Source organism: Pinus tabuliformis, chromosome 3_2, assembly GCF_031772625.1.
Source record: "Pinus tabuliformis cultivar Carrire ecotype Pingquan chromosome 3_2, CPIR1, whole genome shotgun sequence".
Lineage (NCBI taxonomy): Eukaryota > Viridiplantae > Streptophyta > Pinopsida > Pinales > Pinaceae > Pinus > Pinus tabuliformis.
In genome coordinates this window covers 504,474,100-504,497,360 of record NC_142302.1, presented here as the reverse complement: position 1 = coordinate 504,497,360, position 23,261 = coordinate 504,474,100, and positions in this window count along the sequence as shown.

Genomic DNA, 23,261 nt, shown 5'->3' with positions numbered 1-23,261 from the left:
TTGGTGTTTTCATACATCATTTTCTAACAGAAACAAAACTCATAAAACATAAAATAAAATTTAATCTAACTTGTTGAAATATGCTCTCCATATTTTCTAAGTTCTTATTAAAAACTTATGGTCAAAACCAAGGTGCATAGATGCTCAAACTCAAAAATATGCAGAAACATACTTAGTATAATTAAAAGTAAAATGTGGTACTTGCATACACAAATTTCTAGCAAAAAACAGTCAATTAAGAATCAGATTTAGATTTTCCCGGACTCTACACTACAACACAACATAGTGTGACTCTAGGGCCCCAACAAATATATTAAATTATTTATTTTTTGAGGAATGGCCCTTTGTTTGTTCTAATGAATGTGGTTTTGGATGAGAGATTATATTATAGGTTATTAATGAAAATTTTGGAGATGCATATGACTTAGAATTTTATTTCAAGCATTGAGGAAGATATTGGAAAATCAAGAATTCATGTGTAGCTATAATAAATCAATTTTAAAATAATTTGGTTTCACCATGTTAGTTTGGAATTACCATGAAAAACATTTTATGGTTGGATATATGGTTAGCACGCACCATAAACTAATATAGAAAATACACTATATTCTCACATATTCACACACAAAAATGAGAAGGAAATAAATTTTTCATTCTCAAAATAGAAATAATAAATAAAGAAGTTTATACCTTGATTTACATATGCACTCTCCTTCAATCCCTTAGTTCTCCTCTTCCTTCGACTTACAAACTCATTTGAGATGTAAGAGAAGAGTGTTTTGGTGCTATTTTACCAGCATTTCTAAGCTCTCTTTGATTCCTCCTTTCGCCCTTGATAGGTTTTTACTAAATAATCATTTCTTAGATCTAAGAGGATGCATATAAACATCTAAGACCATGAGAGGTTAGGAAATTTCTACAATTATTGACCCTTAACCAACTCATGCTAAGATAGGTCGAGTTGATCTCCTTAGGAAGGACCTTTTATAGACTATTAACCTTCGTTGCTCCTAGGAAGAAGACAAGTAGTATACCAAGTGACAGGATGCACACATGCATGGAGCAATAGGTACAGAATATGTTAATGTTATGGGAGAAATGGGTTGATACCTAAGCTCAAACCAGGATAAGAATGGGTACATTCATGCCAACAACTAAAGGAAGTTGATATGAGGTTTCTTTCAAAGAAATGAAGTGGAAAATAGGGTGATAACATAAAATTCTCCATTCTTCCTATATTTCATGTAGCCATAATATTTTTTTATCACATAAATTCTTCCATTCATCTTCCTAAACTCATAGACTCCTCACTTGCATCTCATAAATACAAAGATCCCTTTCTAGCTAAGCAATCTGAAGAATCTTTCAAAGCAATTATTTTAAACATGTTGAACAACACATCACACACCCAACCTATCAATACTTGGTCAATAATCTCCACAATAGAAGAGCTATTAAGCCCACATTCATATTTTTTTATATTATCTCTTCCACGTTAATTCTTGAAAAAAGAAGAAAAGGTTGCTACAGGAGAAAGTTCTTTCAGTCCTAAATGTAATTGCCCTGCTACATATTTCAAGAAATATTCTTTAGATGGTGAGATCAAAAGAGAATATTTTCTTCGTAGATCATCTACTTCCTTGGAATCTACATCTTATGAAGGAGAGTTACTTAACTTTTTTAATATTCAAGTACAACTTATTGTAGCTAATTTAGATGATCTACATCAAGACATTCGACAACTCAGATCTATAGTGCAATCCAAACAACCTCAACTCTAGGACCTCTCTGTAGATATCAACCTTCTTCAGCATATACAGATATTGTGACCCTTCAAACTGTAGTAACAAAGATAGAAGGTTAACATGCTACTATCAATAATACTTTTAGTATTGATCAATAAATTCGAAAGTCAATAGTAAAGCCTACCTGAAATCTTGAAACCTATAAGGGTTTATTCAAAGGACCATCTAACTTTGTAAGATAGAGAAAACATAAAAGGCATGTATAACTTAGTATGATGAATGTTGAGAATGATACCCATCATACATTCAACTTGGGCTATATTAATTTTTAGATCAAGATTGTTTCAAATATAGTCATCCAAATGAAGACCATGAAGGGAAATTTTCCGAAAGAGCTTCTCCAAAATTACCTACAAGCTATACATGTTAAAAAAGAGTTGAATATCAATGTTATTATAGAAACAAACAACTCTTCAAAAGTTTCTTCCACTATAAGAATATTAGGACTTATAAAGATAATAAGTGTTATATCAGATCAACCTCTATTACATATTGATTGCAACTCTCCCGAAGAAATTAAAAATGCAATCCACATGTTATCCAATAGGGCTACCCACAAAAAGGCTCAAGATGCAACAATTACACCTAACTACATGGCCACTCAGCTAATAGTTGAATTCTCAAGTGTAGCCTTCCAATGGTGGACATAGCTTCCCAACACTATGGAGGAAAACATCTTAAATGTCACATATGCAGATGACCAATTTTGGCAAGCAGCTAACGAGTAGTTTTATGGCCAAGATGACACTAAATATTATGAAGAGAAACGCTCCTTGTTCCTCAATGAAAGCCTTTGTAATTTAGACTATCATAAAAAAATGTTTCTATCATATGCAAAAGTTGTTGATTTCATATGGAAAAATGGATGACCCGCATCTATCAAATATTACATCGATAATTTTCTTTATTCACTAATTGATGTGTAAAACAATATTTTAGAAATAAAAATATCAAATTACAATGGATGTCAATAACGGTTGCAAATCAACACATTCTCCAAGTTATCCAAGATCATTATTTGGAAAATCACGTGTCAAATGATTTCAAAGGCATGATGCTATGTATACATATGCACTTTGCAGAGGTGTAGGCTACATACCTACCTGAGCATGTGATGCACATAACCTTGGACATCAATCCATTTTTTAATGTCACTACAAGAAGAACAAAAGCAAATAAGTTAAGTTCCATTCCTCTTGTTCCAATTTCAAGCCAATTATCCCATACTAGTTTAGTCTAAAATCTTGTTTCCCCAAGCATGAAAAGGAATTTCATTTATTTTATTCATCAATGTTCTTGGATAGCAAAGCAAACTTGTTTTATTTCTAGCAAATTTGGTCATTAGGATAACAAATGTACTAAAATCAAATGTTGTCACAAACCTACCACAATTTTTTTTATTTTTATTTTTATTTTTTTATTTTTTTATTTTTTTATTTTTCCTGAAACTCTTGACCCTTAATGGCAAGATCTAGACTTTGTAGTCCCACTAATCACTCTTCTAGTAAGATTCTTTTTTTTTCTTTTTCTTTTCTCTTTTTTTTTTTTTTTGAAGCAAGAGTCGTGCCTTCTATTTAATTAATTCATAAAACATGTTACATAATATACAACATTCCCAAAGGAATTGAGGGCCACAGAACAATCATGCGCTGATAGCCTATGGCCCCGAGCAAAAGGCTTAACCAACAAAGTTCTCACAACTGCTAAGTCCACAAAAAGCAAACAAATCAAACCATAAAATTTGGAGTCGGACCCGGTGATGAATTAGGGAGCCCCTAAATGGATTTCGGGTCTAGTAGGGGGGTAACTCTCAAGCATGTGGAGAGCACGAAAGTCACCGAATTCCAACCAGACTCGTAACCTGCCCAGAAGATATTATTTCCTGATCCACGCAATTATCCTAGACCGTCGTACCTCCATGCCAGATCCTACGGCGGAGGATAATATCGCACTACCAAGTAGCCCGTCGGTTACTCACACGATAGCCATCCTGTACCCACAAACAATCTCATTTGTTCTTGACCATAGATCTGTCCTACATGATCCGATGGCCGAGGACCATATTGCACAGGCCTAACCCACCGAAGAAAAGCCCGCGATTTGGGCTGTATTCCATCCCCGTATTATGCCACATGTTACATGGTGAGTGGAATCACTCCCAACTCCACAAAACCACTTCCTGCGTGAAGGGCATGTGATGGACGTCAAACCACCTCCCGAGCTGTATTGAAGCCGCCAAAAGGCTGCCGGAAATCCAGACCCCCCAACAAGCTCGCTTGTTCCTGACCATAGATTTGTCCTGCATGATCCGACAGCTGAGGATCATATCGCACGGGCCTAACCCACTGAAGAATAGCACGCGATGAGGGTGGTATTCCATCCCCGTACTATGCCACGTGTTGCATGGTGAGTGGAATCGCTCCCAACTCCACAAAACCACTTCCTACGTGAAGGGCGTGCGATGGATGTCAAACCACCTCCCAAGTTGTATTGAAGCCGTCGAAAGGCTATCGGAAAAGCCGGAAATCCGGCCTCTTTCAACAACCCTTCTTCATGATCGAATAAACCCATGCATAATGAAAACCCATCTAATTGGCCTACCATCCGCGGAACTGCATCTGCACAACAACTCCCATCCGGCATTCCTGTGAATGTACTGTTGAGGGTTGGAGACACCGACCGTAACCTGCATCCCCGTAATGATCCTAATGCGTAGAAAATATTGCATAAAGAAACCAAATCAATTAGACACCGCCCCTGTGTCTATGTTTCGAAACACCATTATATCCTCGTCCGCCTGGTCGTGACATTGCATCTTCAATCTATTCAGAGGCATCTCAAGCCATCTCAGCACAACCTTACTTTTAGTACTGAGTACTCCTTGATTTGCCAATATGTCTGCCAATTTGTTAGCGGTTCTTCTCACATGGTTAAAACTCACAGTGCGTAATCCCTGGAGATGAAGCTGGATCCTCTGAAAGACCTGGAGCAGTCTCCATTGTTTAGAGACTTTTTCTGGCTCCGTGCCATAGCTTATTCTTTTGACCGAGTTTATGATTAACTCAGAGTCAGCTTCAACTATAACATTCTGGAGATTATCCTGCTTCAAAAATTCTAAACATTGCTCAAGAGCCATTAATTCCACCATATTGTTAGTGGCTCTTCCCAAATGGCAATGAAAAATGAAAAGGAGACTGCCATTTTCATCCCTTAGCACCCCGCCACAGCCAGCAATACCCGGGTTATCTTTGGAGGCCCCATCAATGTTGAATTTCAAAAAACCCTGAGGGGGAGGATGCCAATGATCCTGTTTAGAATCCATCCTCAAAACCTTCCTGTCCAGGCCCTGTGGAATAAGCCCCTGCATACCTAACTTAAGAAGTATCTGTGATTTAGCTTCTGAAGGTGGATTCTCAGGTAAAGTTCGCACAATGGTGCTTACCGTCTCCTTAAGTTGTCTTAAGATTTGTTCGAGAAGGCATTGGGAGGAACTTTTTACATTCTTAAAGATTCTGTTGTTCCTTTCTTTCCAGATAGTCCAAATTATGAAACTTGGTGTTAAAGCCCAGGCTGAGCCTAGAAGTTCCAAATCAGAGAAGTTGCGTCTCCAATTGATTAGGGTATTGATAATGCTTCCTTTGTCCCTGTCTGTCTGCTGGAAGATAGTGGCAAAAGTATCCCACAACCAAGAGGTGAAAATACAATTATTGAGAAGGTGCTCCATTGTTTCCTCTTGGGCTTCACATAGCTAGCATCTGGAAGGGCCCAAAACACCCCTCTTCCGAATGTTATCCCAAGTCAGAATTTTCCTATGATGCACCAACCACATGAAGAGTTTAATCTTCATCCATCCTTGATGTCTCCATATGTTCTGCCAAACCCTATCTGGTTCAATGGAATCCAACTCAAGGAGTATGTGTTTTTCCTCCTTGAGATTGAAGGTGCCTGCAGAATTGTTTCCCCATCTAAGTAGGTCTTGCCCCCTTATCACTAATATTTTCCTTTGTTCCAACATTGTCAGAAGTGCCTCAGCTTTGGATTTCAGTGGGCTATCTTCCCTATAGTCCATCTTTTTCCAGGTTCTCCATTTTCCTTCACTTTTGGTTTGATCCCAAAAATATTTTACCTTAACTAATATTTTGGTATCTATTTCTTTCTTGAGGTCCATAAGGTTCTCTCTTAACAGTGTGGGTTCTTGTTGCCATTTTTCCTCCCAAAACAAAGCAAGATCACCATCTTTGATTTCCCAGAAGTTGTTTTTTTGTACTAATCATCTGTTTCCCCAGGCCTTATTCCATATATGTGAGCCCTTTATGATGCCAGACATTCTGATTAGATCATTATCTTGCCAATTTCTAGCATATTTTTCTTTCTAGAATCTGGCCCACTGTGCCTCTGGTTCTTTTACCCAGCGCCACCATAATTTCGCCCCTAAAACTTTACTTAGTGCTTCCAGATCATCCAATCCAAGACCCCCATAATTTTTAGGTTTGCAGATCTTTTCCTAAGCTACCAAGGCCCATTTCTTTCTTTCCTCCCCCTTGCCCCATATAAAGTCTCTTTGAATGGTTCTAAAATATTGCAGAACTCCTTTTGGAGTTGGAAGGGCTGATAGCATGAAGACAGGAATTGATTGGAGAACAGCTTTTGTAAGCACTAACTGACCAGCCAAGTTTAAAGATCTAAAGGTCCATTTCCTGATTTTATCCTGCATCTTGTTGATCACAGGCTCCCAGATGCCCTTGTGCAAAGGCTTATTAGTAAGAGGAACTCCCAAATATTTGGATGGGAGGACATCCCTTTGAAAGCCTAGAATCCTGGAGATATTTTTCTGAATAGCAATATTGGTATTAAAGAAAAAAATCTTAGATTTGGAGAGATTAACTTCCATACCTGTAGCCATGGCAAAGTCAGACAGGATATGCTTATATGCTAAAGCTTCTTTGACCGTGGGGATTCCTTGCAGCATAGTATCATCAACAAATTGTTGATGGGTCAAAGCCTGACCATTCTTTGAAAGTTGGAGGCCTTTGATATTACCAGCTTCTTTAGCATGCATGATATACCGACCTAGTCCTTCCATCATGAGGATGAAGAGAAAGGGTGAGAGCGGATCACCTTTCCTGAGGCCTCTTGAAGGAGTAAAGGTCTTGGAACGAGAACCATTAACCAGAATTGAGAAGATTGAAGAAGTAACCAGGGCCATGACCCATCTAACCCAGTTATGATCAAACCCAAAAACAATAAGGACCTTCCTTATGTAGGTCCAATTCAGCTTATCATAAGCTTCAGCTAGGTCCAATTGCATAATCATACCAGCCTTCCAATTGCTTATCAAAGAGTGCACCACCTCATGCGCTTGAATGATGTTATTGAGAATTTGTCTGCCCTCCACATATCCAAATTGCTCCACAGAAACAAGAGTAGGAAGAAGTGGTTTGAGTCTGTTGGCAACAACCTTGGATATTATCTTGTAAACCACATTGCACAAGGCTATGGGTCTAAACCTGTCTGGAGTCTGAGCATTATCCTGTTTGGGGATCAGGGCGATGAAGGAAGTATCGAGTCCCTTCAAAATAGCTCTATTCAACCTGGAATCTTCCACAACGCTCAAAATATCATGTTTAACTATATTCCAGCATGCCTTAAAGAAATCCACATTGAAACCATTACGGCCTGGTGTTTTACCATTCTACATTTCTTTGATGACTTCACTAACCTCCTCTTCTATCACTGGCCTATTGAGATTAAAATTATCCTCTCTTGTAACCAGTCTAGGAATATGCCCTATTAAATCCTTGATAGAATGCTCTCTATCTGAAATAGTTTCCTGTGCTATTCCATGAAAGTGTTAAACTAGCACTTCTTCTATTTCTTCATGGGAGTTATGAAGATGACCGCCCTCATCCTTGATCAAAGAGATTCTATTATGAGATCTATTCGCTATGGTAGATCTGTGGAAAAAATTGGTGTTACGCTCCCCTTCTTTCAGCCATTGAACTCTAGATTTTTGTCGCCAAAATATTTCCTCTTGTTGACATAAATTCTCCCATTCTTGTTGGTGTTTGGTGACTTGGTTATTTCTATCTTTATCAAAGCCATCTGTGATAAGGGTTTGATTGAGTTCCCACATTTTATCTTCCACACCTTTTTTTGCTGTAAAAATATTGCCAAATTCATTCTTGTTCCAATCTTTAAGTCTGAGCTTGATGTGCCTAAGTCTTTTGTGTAGCAGGAACATACTTGTACCCTGAATATGCAGGTCTTCTGTCCACCATTTTGAAATGTTGCTGATGAAGTCCGGGTGGGTAAGCCAGATATTCTCAAATCTGAAAGGTCTGTTCTTGGGGGTACCAATGCCCTGAACCTCTAGTTAAACAGGCCAATGGTCTGAGCCTCCAAAGGGAAGAATTCTCGCTATCATTTCCTTATTGGTGAGCATAAGATCCTCTGAGATTATGAATCTATCTAACTTTGAGGCTACTTGAGACTCTCCTCCTCTTTTGTTGTTCCAAGTAAAGCGACCATTACTCATGTCAGTGTCAACAAGCTTCATATTATCTATAAAAGTTTGAAAAGTTGTAGAGTCTCTGCTTAAAGTTCTGGTTCCCCCTTTTTTCTCTGAAAGTGATTTGATCATGTTGAAGTCCCCACACAAGATCCATGGTACATCAACATGTCTGTCTCTGAGCTCCATAAGAGAATCTAGAAACCTGAGTTTGTCATCCATTCTTTGAGGGCCATATACATTCGTGACCATATAGGTCTCCCTATCTCCCATAGACTGTATAACCACTAATAAATAATTTCTAGATGCCTCAGCATCTATTATGCCAATCTTTTGGGGGTTCCAAAGAGTAAGTATGCCCCCTCTTGTGTTATCTGCTTTAACTTATAGAAACTCAAATCGATTAAGCCATTTGTTGTGAATTTCTCTTACTTTTTGAATGGAACATTTAGTTTCCTGGATAAATATCATATCGGGAGCTTCTTGTTTCATTCTATTACTAAGAATTCTTTGTTTTCTTTTACTACCTAGACTCTGATATTCCAAGATGTAAACTTCATTATTAAAGATTCGTAAAGGAGTATCTAGTTAGATCTTTCATCTTACTTGAATCAATCATTAGCTTTCCACATTCCATCAATAACTCGTTCTGCTTCTACCTGCCTCTTTTCTTTCCTGGATTTTTGGGTGCTAGTCCTGGTGTGATTTTCATGGTTTTCACACCTTCGTTGCCCTGCCTTTCATTTTTATTTGTCTTTCCAGCCTTTTTATCCTGAGTTTCCTTAGGAACAGCTGTTGTACCCTATTAAACTCTTCTGGCGGTAATGAGTCTACCCCACTCATGGTCCCCTGTTTTAAGAACCCTTCCAGATCTAGGTGTTCCCTGTCAAGAATCTCCTGCAGTTCATGATCCTCCATTTCCATCTCACTCTGGGTCATTTCTTGGTCCATCTTCGGTTTTGCATCACTCGTCAAAGTCTCTTTCTGTTTGTTATTATCCTGTGTTTGTACTATGTCTTCCTCTTTCTCCTTCTCCTCTGGGCTTCCTTCCATTACCTAATATACTTTTGTTATCTCTTCTTCTTCTTCGAGAACTTGGAACCTATTCAAATTAGTATGTGGTCCTTCTGTTTGATGTTGCTTTGGCCCCCTCTTGCCCCCTTTTCCTCTATGAACCACTTTGTGAAAGCCTTCAGTATCTTTCATTGTGTTCACTTTACTTCTGTTCTCTATTTTACTGAGAGGGTAGTCTCTAAATAGGTACCCATGCTCATGGCATTTCCGGCATCTGAAAGGAATATGTTCATAGTCTACTGTTTGCACCCATTCTTCATCAAAAACTTCCAAAATGACCTCATCCAGTAGAGCTCCAAAGAGATCCATCTCCACACATATTCTTGCGAAGGAAGTGTACTTCCCCCTTTTGGTGGCCTCAGAAGCTTTCACAAAACGCCCTAATTTGTTTCCTATAGCAGATAATGATTCTGTTTGCCAATAATCAAGAGGTAGCGAGTAGAGTCTTACCCAGACCGGGACAGAAGTGAATGTTTCTCTCTCAGGGACAAAATTCATCATCCACGGTCTCATGTAAAGGCCTGTTGCTGCATAGAAGTAGGGCCCTCCTTCAAACACCCTGTCTTTGTCCTCAATATTTGTGAAGACTACAGTAAAGAAACCCTTTGACCCAAGATGTAGGTCAATGCTTCCTTTTGGTGTCCAGTTATATTTAATCCATGTCTGTGAACCCTTTTCAGTGGGCCATAATCCCATGAATTTACAAATGATATCATATGTTTGCATGTGGTCCCTGTGCGCCTGCAAAGCATGATCATTTAAAACTACTCTGGGTGTGACCTCAACTTTGGGTTTACATGGCCCCTTTTGTGCTTTGTTATTCGTTCCCTATTCCTTGTCTTCTTCCTCATTTTCCTTATTGTTGTTATTCTCCTTTGTCTTGTTTAAATCTTGTTCCTCTACTATATTCCTTATCCCTTCACCTGAAGGACCTCTGACACTCTCTATTGGTTTCTTTCCTCGACTAGCCACTGCCTACCTATAGGAGGGAGTGGAGCTCCCTCCTCTGCGCGCTTCCATGGAAACTCCTGCAAACGCCTACTAACCCTAGCACTTCCAGGAAACTCGCCTGCTCCTCCCTTCTGACCTTAAGCTTTTTTCCACCCTTCTAGTAAGATTCATTTGCTTTCTCCTGATGAAATACTTTATTCTAAATCTAACCCTGATTCTAATTCTGGTCCTTCTTCTAATCAATTCTTTGCTTCTCAATTTTCTTCACCCAAAGCATATGTTAAAATATGACAACAACATGTAAATGTAAATTTAAGTTTACTAAAGTAAAAAAATGTTGCAGTTAATTGGTTTTATGAACCAAAAAATAGTTACCAAAACTGTTGTAATGGAGTCTACTTCATATACATTTCGGTATATAAGGAGGATGTGTGAGTGGTGTAATTATGAATGTAATAATTCTCCTAACAATAAAATTCTACATCAGAGAAATTTTGAGGTAAAAAATGGGCCTCAAAACAAAAATGTACAATCAAAATTCACTTTATGAGAACCAATCACATTTTAGAGGATGACATCATCTCCCATGGTTGAGGTGACATTGCTTGAGTTAAAAGTATTTTCTTAGTCACATTTTCAATTGTAGATAAAAATTCATAGTTAACCATGGTAGTATTTGAAGTACTTTTAAAATCATAAAGTAAAATACTTACAATAAAGGTTGTTTCACATTTTTTGAATAAAATAACACTATTGTCATTTTCATGTTTTTTGAAAGAAATAATACATATACTTACACAATCTTCATGTCTTTACATATCCTTCGAAAAATATTATATTTGTGCATTTTCATATGTTTATTTTTAAATTATGTATTTAACTCATTTTATTTATTATTACAATTTCAAATTAATTATAAGTTAATATTTATACATAGATATTATACATCTGAAATCAAAATAAATAAAAAGTTAACAATCTATGAATAATATTATTATAATATTAATACAATACAAACATAGTAAAATTAAAGAAAGAGTTATATTAATTTTATATGATTTATAAATTTTTTTTAAAAAGAGTTATATTAATTTTGTATGATTTATAATTTTTTTAATAAGGTGAATTTTAAACATTTACTTATACTTAATTTGAAACTATAAAATAACATGTTAATATAATAAATAATTATATGATTATATTTTTTAATAAATTGATCTTACAAATTCATTTATAAGTTATAGAATAATATATAAATTGTGTTATTCTAATTTCTTTAAACAAAACAATGTGATATGACTTATAATAATTTTTTTATATGTTAACTACGAATTATAATATTTTTTTATTATATTAACTATTACAATAATAATATTAAAATATTTAGTAATTAAAAAGTGCATATAATTAATTAATCTTACAAATTCACTTATATTTAATTTGAAATTATAAAATAATATGCAAATTATGTGATGGTGTTTTTCTTAAGAAATCAATAATATTGATTTTTCTACATATATATTTTGCATTTAAATGTTTTATAATTTTTAAAATATAAAATATTAATTTAAATAAGGTCATAAAATCAATATTCTTTCAACCTATTATTTAAATTATATGTTAATTTTACTAATTTTTTGGTGGGTGCAAGTAGTACCATTCATGTTATTTAAAATATGAAATGTTTATTTAAATAATATATTTCTATAATTTAAATATTATTTAAATTAAGAATCATTAATGACATGAAGCATTGATGATTTGTATTGTAAATTTTGTTATTCATATTATATAGAATTGGTTTAATGATTTGTATTGTAAGTTATATCATTTATAATATATGAAATATGAAACATTAATTTAAATAATATAAATAAAATATTAAATTTATAATAAGTGTTGTAAAATATAAGATTAATTTAAATAGTATATTTTTAAAGTAAATAAAAAATTTCATAAAATATAAGGCACTAATTTAGATAATATAAATAATATAGTTTAAAAATAAATAACAAGTATTAGTAAATTGAATGTCTTATGAAATTGAATGAAATAAGTAGTAAATAAAAAACTTAATATAAATTATTTTTGAATAAATATATATATTTTATTATGTCATTTCATTTGTAAGCCTAAGACATATAAATTCTGAAAGACAATATCATAGATTTTTGGGTTCATTAATATAGTTTTATTATTATAATTTTTTTGTAGTCAACTTTCAAAATTAACTTAATCAGAGTTATTTAGAGTACAAAGAAAGTAGTGTAGGAGGTGACTTGTTAAATATATCTTCTTCATAAAATCCCTATCTCATACTTTTTCATTATATCCCTTAGGAGGCTCATTTTTTACCTCAAAATATCTTTAATGATTGCCTTGTCTCTCGAGGTTTCCTTAACAAATCATCAGGGTTTTACCATGTAAACCCTGTGTAATATTGTGTTAATTTTATGTGCCTTATTTTTTGTGAATAATCTTGTTTATAGACTCTAAATAACAAGTGGTATCAGAGCTTAGCGAAAAGAACTCTTTAGACAGTGTGGTGAGAGGTTGTTGTAAAAAATAAGATTAGTGATAATATCCTACAAATAGATCGGTGAAGAGAGCAACACATTGAGTGCAGTTGTATGTCATTGCGATAACAACCATGAATTATTGATGAGGTGAGATGTTATCAAAAAGAGAAGTCCATGTGTTAGAACCTATTGATGCCCATGCCTATGTTGGAGAAATTATATTTTAGCATAAAAAATGTTAAGATCAAGGAGAATTTGGCGTCTGAGAGTTCTTAGTTGTGTAGAAGAGAGAGGATCCTGAAGAGAGATCTAGATCATGTCGCGCAAAAAAGAGAGGATCCTGAAGAGAGATCCAGATCGTAATGAACAAAAAAAGGCAGTCATAAATGGAAGCGAAACCTAATCATCAACAAATCCAACCTAACTCGAGCAAAGTTGAAACCCTAAGCTTGTCGACTCATGAAAGAGTGGTAAGGAAGTGTCAAGTCTAACCATAAAAGGAGCACATCAAGCAGAGAAATGACTAGCAAAGAAGTAGCCAGAGCGTGAAATATTTTGCACAAAGTTCAATCTAGTTTGTGTGGCAAATATTGGATAAAACCCTAGCCATTGAATCCATAAGGGGACTGAGTGATTTTTATAGTATGAAACCTAGCAGCAATTTTTTTTTTTTTTAAGAATTTTTTTTTGAAGAAATCATAAACCTTTAAAGAAAAAATATGTGGATGAAAAATCCTTTTATTAAAATATTTTGAGAATAATCAATTTTTTTTAAGGATCGACCTTTTGGGTTTTGAAAAATTGAGTAGGGTTGATGAAACAAGACAAATTTTTTTATAAATAAGGTTTGAGAACTATTTAAAGAACATATTTTTTGAAAAATGAGGTTTTTTGGACAATGTGTTGTTAATAAAAAAAGGGGGTTGAAGACATTTAAATTTATTTTGGGAGAGGAATTTGTGTAAAGAAATATGGAAAAAACAAAATTTGAAGTTGAAAAGTTTAACGGGAAAAATAATTTTGACTTGTGGAAGTCAAAAACATGAGATCTACTAGTACAACATGGGTTGCATAAGGTGTTAGGTGGCAGGAGTAAGAAACTTGTGATGATAATTGATGTTGAGACTTGGATGCCAAAGCCTTCTTGGTTGTGTCTCCTTGGTGATGGTTTATTTAACATCGTTGGAGAAGTGACAATAGCAGGCTTGTGGACCAAGTTATAAGGTCTACACATGACAAAATCATTGACGAACCAAATAAACTTAAAGAGGAAGTTGTACAACTTGTACATGAAATAAGGTACGAAAATTGTATCACCCAAATGTGTTTAATACTTTTATTTTCTAGTTAAACAATATAGAATTCAAACTCTATTATGAATATAAGGCAGTCACATTGTTGTGTTTGTTTCCTAAATTGTGGGACCATTTTTTAATCTTCGTCAACTTAAGCATAAAATAATAATAATAATAATAATAATAATTCATGAATTTGATGTTGTTGTTGGAGCTCTTTGTCTAAAGAAGTGAAAAGGAAATCAAGCGTTGAAACCTCTATGCCAAAAGCAATGTTGGCTAGAGCTCGCTCCAAAGAAAGAGGAGACAAACCAAGATGTTATTTTAGGTCAAAGTTGTTAGCACTCCTCTGCTTCTCAAGGCTGAGAAAGGAAACCAAAGAGGTAACCACAGACCAACTTTTGACTTGGTAGCTAGCCCTACCAAATCAGAGAGGGATCTCTCTAAAACAACCTCACAGCCAATGGAAGTGACTAGAGAATATGTGGATTTTAGGCTAGGTATCAGCTCAGTAGGGTTTGATTAGGGTTTGTTGGATAAAGAGCACTAGGTCTAAGAACTAGGTCAAGTATTCCTAAAGGTCAGTTGCAGTCATAAGATGGGGCAAGGTAGGTGCAATCAGTGACTCAAAATTATTTGTCATTGTAGTGTGGTGAGGATGATATAGTAGGAGTTAAGTGAGCAAAGCATGAATTCACTTATCTAGAAGGAAAACATTGAAATGCTAATCCCAAACAAAAGAGAGCATTCAGATGATGATTTATGTTTAAAACTTATGAGATAAAGAATAAGATTAAATTTAGATGGTTGCTAGATAGGTCTAATAATCAAATATAAAATAAAACATACGAAAAACAGAGCCACTAACCAAAACACAAGAATCACATAAAAATAGTTGCAACTGTCTATCATATTTCTACAAATAGTCAAGTACACTAGTTCAAGATTTTGAGCTTCAAGTATCCAACCATGTCTTTGACTTAATTATGACTACATATAGATGAAAAATAACATTTCCCCTCTAAGGGGTCGAATCCTCCTTCATAGGAACTGATTACTTGATACTCTCTAACCACAACAAAAAACTAGGGGAGTTAGAAACCACTTCCCCTTTTAAACTAACTGATTCTCAAAGCATTTAATTACAATATTCTTCACTACAGTAACCCCTAACAAACTCATTTACATCAGATGAACTCGAGTTAAAATCATTTACATAAAACCCATTTGAACTTTCACCATTACAGACAGTAAATAACTTAATTCATAAAAGTGCAAAAAATTAGCAGAAGCGTAACAAGTCCAACAGAAGCGCAACAAAACTTTGAAGGATGATTTGGAGGCCTTCCCGCATGAGTTTTTTGCTACAAAAGGTATGTATGGAAAGATTAAGATTCCATCTACACAATGGAATCACTAAACCCTACAAAAACCTACTTCAAACCCATTCAAAATTGACTTGAAGTCAAACTATCCAAAAGTGTAGCGAGTAGCCTAAAAATTGGTAGAAAGGTGAAAAATAGGTATTATTTGGTGATTTTATAAAAATTTATGACTCTTCACGTGCCTCAATGTAATTCTATGACATCCTTGTACCATAATATATCTCCACATGCTTGAAATTATGAATTTGGATCTCTTGAGAAAAAGCGCAACAACTACTCGATGTGTTTTTGGGTAGTCAAATTTCTGCGTTTTTTGTAACGATAGGGGCCAACAATGGACTAATATCTTTTTAACCATAAAAATTTTTACAAACATAGGAGAGGTTTTTTAGACAAGTTTTTTTTGAAGAAAAAAATCTCTCAGTTGTATGAAATTCATTCCCATCTTCTTGGAATCCGTGCCACAATAGAATGGCTAAAACAAGCAATTAAATTGGAGAATTTGATTTTTTGAAATAGGCCTCCAAGAAACATTAAATATATCCCAATCCATTAAACAAGTATAGAAACTGAAGGAGGTTATTGTGATTGGGTCATTCCTTAACAAAAGCCTCCTTTCGTTTTCAAAAATTCATCTTCATTTGGTCAAACCCACTTTTGAAAATGATGACAAAAACAGAGTCAAAAAGAGGCCAAGCAACTTTCCTGTAGGAACTGTATTTTGGGCATATCTCCCAAATAATAACATATGTGCATACATGGAAGGAGTTTTTATTCTTTTGTCTATTATTGACAAAAACCTCTTTGACTTTTGTAAAATTAATCCTCACTACTTCAAAAACTAATTTTGAAGTAAAATTGTCCCTGTGTGCAGCAAATGACCTCAAAACCCTAAAAATCATGCCAATCACCTCCTTCTTTTGACTTCTTTTTTGGTCTTTGATGTTTCCATGGTGCAAGAGATGTAGAATTACCCTTTGAATTGACATGGAATGCAAACAAAGGTATGAGGAAGTGTTTCTCACGGGAAAGGGGTTGTGAAGGGGAGGCAAGGGATTTCATTTGCAAAACAGGGCTAAAGGCGCAGCAACTTGAGGGGAGGGAATGAAGGGGAAGGAGGATAGGATAATTTCTGAGGAAATTATGGGGGGTAGGGATATGTGTGAGTAAGGTAATGGAAGTGGAATTTCTCAAATTGAGTGACGAAAGAGGGGTGAAAAGGGGAAAACACAGTCCTAGGACAAAAGCGTAGTAACTAGCTAGGGCTATGAGGAAAACTGGACAAATTGATTGAATTTGAGTGTGGGGAATGATGAGAAGTGTTTTATAAGGGTAATTATGAATTTTAATGCTAATAAACAAGAGTATTCCTTTTCAACTGAAGCAAAATACCATGCAAATGAAAAGCGCAGCAAAAACACAATGAAACCCTAGGCAAGGTGTTTAATCAATTTTATGAGGAAATTGGCTGCATCAAGGGTTTATGGAGATTCACTTACTTGTCTAAATATGCTTTGAAGCACTTAAATGAAGACTAAACATGTTCTTTCCTCCTTTTTGCCTCCAAATCAAAAGCGCAACAACCTCCTCTAGAAGCGCAACGAGTAGATGAAACAAGGAGTGGTGGTAAATTTCGAAGTTCTGATGGCTCTGGAAAGTATCACAATGGCATAGATTAGCTCTTGGAGCTTTTAGAAGGATAAAATGAAGTTTAAAAATTCTTTTATTCTCCTTTATAGCTTAGAAACTCGATTTTTGGCTTGATGGTTGAATTACATCATGTGTACTTTTTGATAAAATGACTATTGATTGATTTGACTGCAACATTATTTCTTCAAAAGGAAATGTTACTTTGATTCACTTTATTCCCTAATTTCTAAATCCCATGATGATGACCAAAATGGATGACATGACTCCCTAAATGGATATTGATGACTAATACAATGATGACCATCAAATATATATTCTAGACCATGACCTATATGGTGACCCACTAACTCATTTGATGACCTATAATAGGAAATGATGACATGACCATGATGGTTGTTTGTGACCTTGAATAAGTGGAGGGAGTAGCAATGACACCTAGACAATGACTTAGGACCATTTGACAACCAAGAAAGATGTCAAATTTTATTTGAAAATATAATAATTTGATCTAAGAATATATCAACAATATGAAAGAGTAAATTTGATCACTGTGACTAATGGAAACTAACATTAGCTCCAATGGGGATGGAATCTCCTTTATGAGGTGTCAAGAACACCATAGACCAGGTAGCCTTGTTCATTGGGCAATGGAGTCATAGATAGTTGCAATCCTCAAACTAAACCAAATCAAACTGAAAACTGAACTATACACCATCCACTACAAACTCTACTGGAAACTAACACTAAAAAATATGCTTAGAATGTTGAGCTTATTCATCACACCTTACCTACTCTAATTGATCCATAAATCACCTAATCAAGTAAAATGGAACATTCAATGCAACCATTCAAGCATTTTACCCACTGATTGAGTTCCTTGAATATGCTTGTTTACGAGAAAAATAGAAATTTTGCATGATGATAGCTCTAATAAAAACTTGCAAACAAATCCAAATTTGGTAGGATTGAAAAATTTGGATCCCCTTGTTGACTCAAAAAATGGTGCAAAAGGATCTTCAAACAAATGTGCACTAAGGTTTAGCTCATCCAACAGATTGTAATTCTTTGTACCATGAATATAAACTTTCATTTTCATCCTTACTCTTGTGCAATTCTAACTTGTAATTGTCCTGATATGACTGCAAATTTTGGATGAGCTTTGTAATGAGACTCCTGCTGAACAAGACAATGAAGTTGGTTGCCTAATTAAGTTTTTATCATCTCTGTTTTTAGGCTCATAGCTAGCTAATGGAGAAGGAATTTGACTACAGATATCATCCAAAACATCAGCTATTGGATCATGGAGAACCTGAGAAGACTGTTGCAACTTGTTATACATTGGTTCCAATGAGACTACATGATTTTCTATAGGCTTTTCATTCTTTGCTTCAGAGATATTATCAAAATTTTCCTTCAAAAACTGAAATGAATCAAAACTTAATGGTACAAAATTATCTTGCATCAATTCATAATATGTTTCAGGTTCTAAGCTTTCATCTGTGGTTTGAAACTCAATGTAACTCAGTGGCTGCGATTCTAGAGTGAAAGAAGCTTCCATATCACAAGTGACATCCTCAACCGATTCATGAGAAGATTTCCCATTTATACTGTTGACAACTCGCTTATCTGCTTGCTTATAGTTTTCTCTTATTTTTACAAATGAGGAGAAACACAAGGGTAAGGAGTCTTGATCAAGAAGTTCATTGTCTTCTTCGTGCTCAATATCAAAATTGAAAGACTATTGATTTCTAATCTTGGGAAAGTTTTCTCTCAGAAATTGAAATGAAGCGAAACATAAGGGCAAAGACCTTTCACTTACTTTGAAATTTTCTGCATTTTCTTCATTGCTATCATGATTGATATGCATAGGTTGATTGCTATATTTGAGTTGTTGTAATTGAGCTTCCTCCTCCCAAAAACATGTCGTTGATTTCTTTGAAGAGTCAGCCTCGATTTTGACAACATAGTCATCATCATACTGATCATACTTGGGTAAATCATCCATATAAGTAATGTCATCAAGCATACACATTGGATCAGTTGATTGCTTCTCCACAAGCTGATTTTTCATTTCATCTTCGTACATGGCTTGGAGTGAATACATAAAACAATCATTTTCTGATCTATGGTAACAAGGATTAGCAGCAAAATGATTAGGACCAGTAACCTTTTCTTCTTCTGCAATAAGTGGGACATGGTGTTTTTGAACAACAAGTTCATCTCTCATGATGATCTTTTGCATCATTTCTTCCATTGTGCTTACCAAAATGTCAAGTTTCACTTCTGAAGATGTCAGGTGCTCCTTCTCTATGTTCTCCCTCTCTTTTTCCTTCAACTTTGACCTTTTGACCAGCAGATTAGCTTCCACACCTATTGCACTGTCTTGCATTTCTTTGAGTGTTGTAGTGTTCCTTTCTCTCAATTTAAATGCCATTTTCAGATCAAAGTCATCCAGGTAGTATAAGAGAGCTAAATCGGGGGCGATTTTATATTAATAGGCATTGATTAGTATACTTGACTGAATATGGCGGAAAAGTGTTGCATTGTTTCTCCTAGCTATCTTTTCAAATTATTATATTCTTCTAAAATTAGAAAAGGATTCCTCTTGATCACCCATTTATCAAGGAAGACTTTCACAAACTGATAGAAATAAAAAAATGCTTGCAGCTGGAAAAAAATTTAACCATTTCTTGGCTTCACCTTGCAAAGATAGAGAAAAAATCCTGATACTGACATTGTCTTCTTCAACCTCAAAAAGGTCGATAAAAATTTCAAAACTCTGAATATGTTTTTCAGTAGTGATGTTACTATATTCTCCATCAAACCTGGAAATATATTTGTAATAATTTTTAGGGAAATCATGGAGTATAGGAGGTAAGATGAGAGGTTTATATCTATCTGGAATTTTAAAAGGTGTAGGAGTATGTACAGAAGCTGTAAAATTAGTCTTCATCTCTTGAGGCTCATCAAGTTGAATATGATCAACATAAGTTTCAGAAGAAGGGTCTTGACCAAGATCAAAAGTGTAAGGAGAATTTGTATTCACAATCTTCAAAGGAAAGGAATCAAATGCAGGTCTAGGATATTTTCTCAAATACAATATACATTGGAAAACCTTCTTGACATTCTCAGGAAAAGAGAAGAAATAATTAACAATAAAGCATATTATGTCTTGGATGAAATTCCAACTTGAATACCTGATCTTTCCATATTGTCTTTTCATGTTTATGTTGGTAAGGTTCATCCTCCAGTGGAGTCTTCAAGTTAAATTTGAAACTGATTTGGAATCACCAGGTGAATGATTTCATCCTTCCTTTTTCATATCATTATCCACCATCAGCAATCAGATTTGATCCTTGTCGTTCACACCTAGGAAAAATGTGACCTTTCGTTCCCCAGCAATAGCGCCAAAATGTTAGCACTCCTTCACTTCCCAAGGCTGAGAAAGGAAACCAAAGAGGTAACCACAAACCAAATTTTGACTTGGAAGCTAGCCCTACCAAATCAAAGAGGGCTCTCTCTAAAACAACCTCACAGCCAATGGAAGTGACAAAAGAATATGTGGATTTTAGGCTAGGCATCAACTCAGTAGGGTTTGATTAGGGTTTGTTGGATAAAGAGCACTAGGTCAAGTATTCCTAAAGGTTAGTTGCAGTCATAAGATGGGGCAAGGTAGGTGCAATCAGTGACTCAAAATTATTTTTCATTGTAGTGTGGTGAGGATGATATAGTAGGATTTAAGTGAGCAAAGCATGAATTCACTTATCTAGAAGGAAAACATTGAAATGCTAATCCCAAACAAAATAGAGCATTCAGATGATGATTTCTATTTAAAACTTATGAGATAAAGCATAATATGAAATGTAGATGGCTGCTAGATAGGTCTAATAATCAAATATAAAAGAAAACATAAGAAAAATAGAGCCACTAACCACAACACAAGAATCCCATAAAAATAGTTGCAACTATCTATCATATTTCTGCAAATAGTCAAGTACACTAGTTCAAGAGTCTGAGCTTCAAGTATCCAACCTTGTCTTTGACTTAATTGTGACTACATATAGATGAGAAATAGCATTTCCCCTCTAAGGGGTCAAATCCTCCTTCATATGAACTGGTTACTTGATACTCTCTAACCACAACCAAAAACTAGGGGAGTTAGAAACCACTTCCCCATTTAAAATAACTAATTCTCAAACCATTTAATTACAATATTCTTCACTACATTAACCCTTAACAAATTAATTTACATCATATGAACTCAAGTTACAATCATTTACATCAACCCCATTTGACCTTTCACCATTACATACAGTAAATAACTTAATTCACAGAAGCACAACAAATTAGCAGAAGTGCAGCAAGTCCAGCAGAAGTGTAGCAAAACTTTGGAGGTTGATTTGGACGCCTTTTCAGATGAGTTTTTTTTTTTGGCTGAAAAATGTATGTATGGAAAACCGAATATGTCCTCTACACAATGGAATCACTAATCCCTGCTACAAAACTAAAAGCGTAGCAACTGCCCTGAAAAAGTGGCATAAAGGTGAAAAATATGCACTATTTGGTGATTTTATGAAAAATTATGACTCTTCATGTGTCCCAATGTATTTTTATGGCATCCTTATACCATAATATATCTCCACATGCTTGAAATTATGCATTCGGACCTCCTGAGAATAAGCGCAACAACTACTTGTTGTGTTTCTGGGTAGTCAAATTTCTGAACTTTTTGTAAAAATAAGGGTCAACGATGGACTAATATCTCTTTCACCATAAAACATTTTACAAAATTGGGAGACAATTTTGTAGATAAGGTTATTTTCAAGAAAAAACTCCCTCTATTTTTTGAAATTCATTCCCATGTTCTTGGAATCCGTGCCACAACAGAATGACTAAAATAGACAATTAAATTGGAGAATTTGATTGTCTGAAATAGGCCTCCAAGAAAGTTTTAATATCTCTCAATCCATGAAACCTCTGTATAAATTGAAGGAGGGTATTGTGATTGGGTTTGTCCTTAACAAAAAACTCATTTTCTTTTCCAAAATTCATCTTCATTCGGTCATAAACATCTTTTGAAAATGATGACAAAAAACATAGTCAAAAATCCAAGCAACTTTCCTGTAGCAACTATAGTTTGGGAATATCTCCAAAATAATAACACCTGTGCATAAACTAAAGAAGGTTTTTGTTATTTGGTCTATGAGTCACAAAATCCGCTTTCAACTTTGTAAAATTCAACTTTATTACTTCATAAACTTATTTTGAAGTAAAATTGTCCCTGTGTGCAGCAAATGACCTCAAAACCCTAAAAATCATGCCAACAACTCTTTCTTTTGACTTCTTTTTTGGTCTCCAATGTTTCCATGGTGAAGAAGTTGTAGATACCCTTTTAATTTACATTGAATGCAAATGAAGGTGTGAGGAAGTGTTGCTCACAGGAAAGGGCAAGGGATTTGATTTGCAAAACAGGGCTAAAAGCATAACAACTTGAGGGGAGAGAATGAAGGGGAAAGAGGATAGGATAATTTTTTAGGAAAGTATGGGGGGTAGGGATATTTGTGAGGAAGGAAATGGAAGTGGAATTTCTCAAATTGAGTGAGGAAAGAGGGTTGAAAAGGGGAAAGCACAATCCTATGCGAAAAGTGTAGCAACTAGCGAGGGTTGTGAGGAAAAATGGGCAAATTGATTGAATTTGAGTGTGGGGAATGATGATAAGTGTTTTATGAGGGTAATTATGGATGTGAATGCTAAGAAACAATAGGATTTCTAGTCAAGTGAAACAAAAGACCATGCAAATGAAAAGCACAACAAAAACACAAAGAAACCCTAAGAAAGGTGTTTAATCAATTTTCTGAGGAAATTGGTTGCATCAAGGGTTTTTGAAGCTTCACTTGTTTAAATATCCTTTGAAGCACTGAAATGAAGACTAAACCCATTATTTCCTTCTTTTGGCCTCCAAATCAAAAGCGCAACAACCTCCCCCAGAAGCACAACGAGCAGATGAAACAAGGAGTGGTGATAAAATTCAAAGTTCTGATGGTTGTGGCAAGTATCACAATGGTAGAGAGGAG